General features: G+C 36.6%; 1 long non-coding RNA gene across 1 annotated transcript; it reads right to left on the minus strand.

Moving 5' to 3' along the window:
* Positions 1–2,489: 2,489 nt before the first annotated feature.
* LOC144424323 (uncharacterized) lies at positions 2,490–5,105 on the minus strand. Its single transcript, XR_013476621.1, has 3 exons — positions 4,970–5,105; positions 3,160–3,310; positions 2,490–2,668 (listed from the first exon to the last, which is right to left on the minus strand). It is a non-coding gene; the product is annotated as an uncharacterized LOC144424323 (long non-coding RNA).
* Between the last annotated feature and the right edge of the window lie 988 nt (positions 5,106–6,093).

The raw sequence follows: 6,093 nt of genomic DNA on the forward strand, positions 1-6,093 counted from the left end.
GGGTTGGCTACTATTTAGGGTGAAATACGTGAATGTTTGCTTATTCAATTTAACCAATACATAGAGTTGTGATATTCAGGCTTTGTAATATTATGATGCTATATTATGTATTTTACACAGCAGGAAAATCCATTGTGATATTTAATTGATATTTTTCTTTTATGTATCATTTGAAATGTTATCAATAATTTTGGTGAAGGACAGAATGGATTATAAATAGCTAAAATATGTAGGAACCAGGCTAAAATCTTCGTAACCTATAAAGTTATTGCTATAAGTAATTATACTCGGTAATAACTTGAATTTAAGAACAAGTTCAAAATTGTAATAAAATGTCATTGTATCAGAAACGTGACGTCATAATACTATTTTCAACTCGCGAGGGTGGCAGATGACGCAAACATGATCCCTCCACACAAAAAAATATTTTTAACATCCATGTACTAGATTATCTTTTAAAACAATCTTGATCAGATCAAACACATGAATATATCTGAAATGTCGATACCGATACAAATATCGATATCGAAAAATGGACGATATTGCCTATGCCGATACTCGATACATCTCCAAGGTCTATGAGTTCTGATATTGCAATCTGGTAAACGTATATCAATTTCTAAAAACTTCGCTTGCGCAGTAATCTATCCTATTATAATAGTAGGAACTGGCATGGATACGTAGTCTCAATCGCCATTTGCCCGCCCTCCTACTATCTATACTTTGTTCACATTGTACAATTTAAAATCCAGGTATATATTAGAAGGTATTGGCTTCTACTTTATTCAATAAACACTTGCTCGTACATTCATAATCCGACACCAAATTAATTCAAAGGGCACAAAAGATTCATATTCATATTGATTTCTTATAGCTGTTGTAACTAAGTTTCAACTTATGCTTCCAACAAAAGACCTCTGGCTTTCGGTCAATATTTGAATTGAATAAAATGTCGGCAAGTAATGCCTGTCGTCAAAGTGCTCTGTTTGTATAGTTTGACGTTATCAAAAATAACTATTTAGACAAGGTTTGTCGGATTTACATACATCGAAACATGGCCGACCATAGTTTTCGGTTCACTCACGCTCATATCGCGATAATATTGAATATTTCGAAAACATGAAAATTTATAATACAGTATATATCAGTGGCGGCGCGTCGATAGGGCCCGGTTGTTTTTTCGGTATAATAAAAAATATTCGAAAATACCTCAATATCGGTTGCACAGACTGTCTACACTAGCCAAATTCTCCCGACATGGTTCATTTTTCGCTCGCAAAGCCTTCGCCGAACGTCGACGGGGCGACGCCGATTTTGCCCCGGTTGCTCATTGTATATCGTATTCTCTCTTTTATCTTCCACTCGCCGCGTTTGTCTCGTTTGTTTTCTGTTTCTTTTACTAAATCATCGGGGCTAGCCCCGAAATTATGACGACGCAATGCCGACGTTTCTTACAACAACGTGTTGACATATTCACACATTCCTTCTCGTTCGTTGGTTGCTTGAAGAGTTGATAGTTTCCTCGCCTTCGTTTTTGTCGCTTGTTTCGCTATTTGAATCAGTTAGAGACCTTTAGTCCATTTGCTTTCGATTTTCCACATTCCTTTTGAGCTCCTCACTTCTTTCCGGCTTCGCATTTCTTAGCCTTAGACCTCATAATGAATAAGGTTGATGCACTACTTCGCACTCCGTTTTCGCAGCTGCCGCTGGAACAAAAGTTAGAGGTACAACGTCTTGGGCCTTATCAACCAAAAAATTGTTCACTGGAACAATCCTATTACGGACTTTTTTTCAAATGTTGATATGTTTTACCGTGCAACACTAGAGTCCTGCTCTAAGAATCAAAGAGAGCTATGCTCGAATATATGGACACGTTGCGCCACCCAATGGCAATAATTTTGATGATGTCATAGCAAAAAATTTTTTTTATCTTTAACCACTGAAACTTTCAAAGCAATTGGTCCAGTATTCGAAGAGAAAAGCGATTTTTTAATGATAATGACGAAATAAAATAGCAATAACAACAAAATTTTGAAACGATCGTTATGGCCACTAAACGTGTCCAATAATTGAGGAAACATGTTTTGAACTTGCAATAATCACCGACAAAAGTCGAATATATTATCCAAAAATTGGTTTTTGTTTATTAATAATTTGTTCTTAGAATTTATGAGATTTTGATTACTCATCCTGCTTTGCATTCCAACACTAGAGTCTTGAGTATTAGAGTATTTAACGCCATTATTTTCCTAGATCAAGACTGTAGTCGTGAAATTCAAAAAAATATCAAAACTTCAGTGAAACTGCGATTTTCTGTTGCTGTTCACGGCAAGACTTTCTCGTTTCATTTTGTACATCAGTACTGTAGTGTTGCAAATGCAAAAAAAAATATCCATTTTGGGGAACACATAATAAACAAACCAAAACCATTTTTGGGGCGGAATATGCGATTTTGAAATATTTTCTAGATTACTCAATTACTTTTCTAGAGAATGACTCTAATATTGAAATGCAAGAAATATCAAAATTTAAATGAATCCCTGAATTGGAATATATATAAATTAACAAAAACTATTTTTGTGGTGAAATAGGCGATTTTCGATCGTTGTTTAAGGCGAGTTTGAAACATACTTTCTCGATTGTATTTTCCAATAGCAGGACTCTTGCTCTAAAATGCAAAAATTAAAAAAAATACTATTCCAGGGAACATATAATAAATAAACAAAAATTGGGCTGTAATGCGTCAAACAATTCTGATAAATGCATGCATGAATCTTCGTTTTTTTTTTTTTTTTTTGACGCAGGAAAATTGATTGGAAACATTGTTTGTGTACCGAATAAACCAAAGTCTCATCTCGGCGATCGTAAGACATTCGGGTTTTAGATGACATTCAGTCACATAATTCAATGAATTTATGTTTTTAAATACATTCTTATTCGAGCATATTTGCGCCATCGGCCTCATACGGATACGAAATAGGGATTTATAGTTAAATACACGATATTCTGGTATCCACTGTGTTATCCACAAATTAGAGTTAATTATTGGCACAGGAAGCCAATACAAAAGAGAAACTATTTTGTCTCAACGAAACCATAACCACAATATTATTTTTATGAGACAATAGATATTTTTAATTCGTATCCAAAATTACATACCAGTGAGATAATCTTTTATGGTTTCATTTATAATATGGTATTCCACCTCTCCTGGTGGTCCCCGTGGCCCAGCTTTTCCACGAAAAACTGTTTGATCGGTAAGGACAGAATGCTGGTCTCTGTTGGTACAATACAGATGCATTTGCTGACCCTAAAATCATGAATATCAATAAAATATAAATATGTGAAGTTGAGTCCAACTCTTGTATGAGGAATCCTCTAAACTCTAAAGCAGTGTTTCTCAAACTGTGTGCCGCGGCACACTAGTGTGCCGTGAGAGATTCTCAAATGTGGCGCGCAGCTTTTTGAAATTCTAGAAAATGAGCTGTTTGTATTACACATAGACATACATACAACTTGTGAGAATTGAATATCCATAATTAATATTTAGACTGATGATATTATTGCATTTGCCTTGTCGCTTTAGTAAGGGGTATTGTTCCAGTATAATTGCATTGTGATGTCATAATGTTTTGTAAAAAAGACCTTCCACCATGTTTATCTGCGCGTTCAGTTAGGCCAGAGGTCGGCAAAATTTTGTGTACTTGCGGGCCGAATATACACATTTCTTTCGTGTACGAACAATCGCCACATTTAATATATTATCCAACAATATATTGTTTGTATTTTCCTATTCTCAATATGAAAGATGATGTGGTTATGGCAACTTGGTTGCCCGCAGTACGTCGTTCAAATGACGATATGGCAAGCGAGTACGAAGTTTGCCGACCCCTGAGTTGGGCTATGGGAAAGCAAGTTTGGTCGAGTTTTGGCTTTCTGATTACAAATTCTATTCAATCATCGGTGCAAAAGCCACCAAAATAATCTATATCCATTTGCATCTACATGGCTGTGTTAAGCCGTATTTTTTGCTCTGGTTGTAATCAAAAGCAAGAAAGGGAGAGACCGACCCTCGTTTCTCAAAACAGGCACAAACATCGCATTAACATTTTGTAGAATAATTTGCCCAAGTCTAGCTCAAATTTCTCACAAGTGTGCCGCGAGATTTTCCTATTTGCTTAGTGTGCCGCGAGCAAAAAAAGTTTGAGAAGCTCTGCTCTAAAGCAAGGGTGTGCAACTTTTAAAACAGGAGGGTCACATTCACATAACTTGGGATGAACGGCGAATCGCACCTTTATAGTAGTTGAAATAACAAAAAATTTGATTAATAATTTTATGATAGTTTTCGCTTCGATCAAGCTAGCTGTTAGGGAATTGTAACGTATTGGGGTTACTCTCACGTACCAGTTTAATCTAAATTAAACACTCGTTCAGAGAGCCGCGCGCAATTCAAAATTGGCACGTCTCCGCGGGCCGCACATTTTTTCTTTGTGGGCCGCATTTGGTCCGCGGACCGCAGTATGCACACCTTTGCTCCAAAGTATGAATTATCTTATCTTCCCAACGTTAATATATCGATGATGCTATTTTCGCTCTCTCGTTTTTTCAATTAAATTGACCCCAGCCTCAGCCAGGGGGAATTCAATACAGTATTATAAGTTTGCTGCTTCGCGTGGTTTGAGATCGTCAATTTTAAATTGCATCGAAAATCTTGCATTTAAGTACCCTCAAAGTATGTGAACCAAGATGGCAGACACCGGAACGTAGTATGTGTACCAGGTTAGGGTTAGGCCATTATTTCAGGTACAAAAACTACGGAGTCACTTGGTTAGTCCTCGAACTCGTAATAGAACTGAAATAAGGAAAGTTTGCATAAAATTATGACCTAATCCTAATGTGTCCGTCATGTTGGTTCACATACTACGGTAGTTCCAAAACTTCTCAACAAATATACAGCGAATACATTTACCTGAGAACTTTCGTCTGGGATTCGCTGTCCATGTAATATTCCAACGCATAGTATCACGAGTATCCAAGTAAAATACATAATGACAATACGGTATCAATGCTTCGTGAAACGAATTGTTTCTGAATTAGGTCTAAATTTTGTAAAACACATTTTATTAAAAAGAACAATTTCTTTATCCACAATTTATTGTTTCAGTTATAAATGCTACATGTTACAAACGTTGGCCAGCCAAATAGTAGACACTTTAGACCAGTGGTACCCAACCGGGGGCCGTGGCCCACCAAGGAGGCCACAGAGAAGTTAGTGTATGTGGGGGGCACCATGCCAGGCGCAAAACTGATTTTCCTTTTACTAAAAAACTCCCCGTTCTTCCCAGTTTCCTTGCTTGATAAGGTTATTTCACAGAGTTATTCCCTTTGCTGAGCATGAATTGTTTGAATATAATGAAGTTCGGAATCTACCAATAAAAAATAACATTGTAAATACTAAAGTAATACAATTAAAGAGCCCATAAGTGCTTAAAGCTTTCGGGAGAGGGCCACGAGCCACAAAAAGTTGGGAACCACTTCTCTAAAATATATTTTTACCTATCTACTAGTGGGGCTTATACAAAGCCTGGTTTGAAGATAACTTTTAAATTTTGCTTATATTAACGCATTTTCTAAACAGCTAACCATTCTACAACAACCTTCCGAGAACCGAGTACACACAATGGCACAATTTGAGGCTCGCAATATATTGGGAAAGGTTTCTTTCATATTTTTTTGCCCAGACTGTTGCTTATTTTTTCGTATCTCGTATATTGTTTGTCTTTTCATCTCATTTCTCTCAGATTGCCTACTGCACATTCGGGAAAACGCTTGCCGGTAATACAAAATTCGCATGAGAAAACGCTACAAAAATTAAACAGGTCCACAAATGTATATAGTATGTAACAACATATGGTGAAACATCCTTTGCCTGTCATGGACCTGGCAAGGTGCCTGGAATATTCAAGACTTCCGCACAAAGAATAAAGTTCTCAAAAAACATTGTCAGCCTTTATTTAAAATAGCAAGTTTCCTCAACGGCCAGCGGGAAAGCTTGCACGATACAAAAGCAATTCAACTTTTAAATTGCATCGG

Source organism: Styela clava, chromosome 6 (genome assembly GCF_964204865.1).
Source record: "Styela clava chromosome 6, kaStyClav1.hap1.2, whole genome shotgun sequence".
Classification (NCBI taxonomy): Eukaryota; Metazoa; Chordata; class Ascidiacea; order Stolidobranchia; family Styelidae; genus Styela; species Styela clava.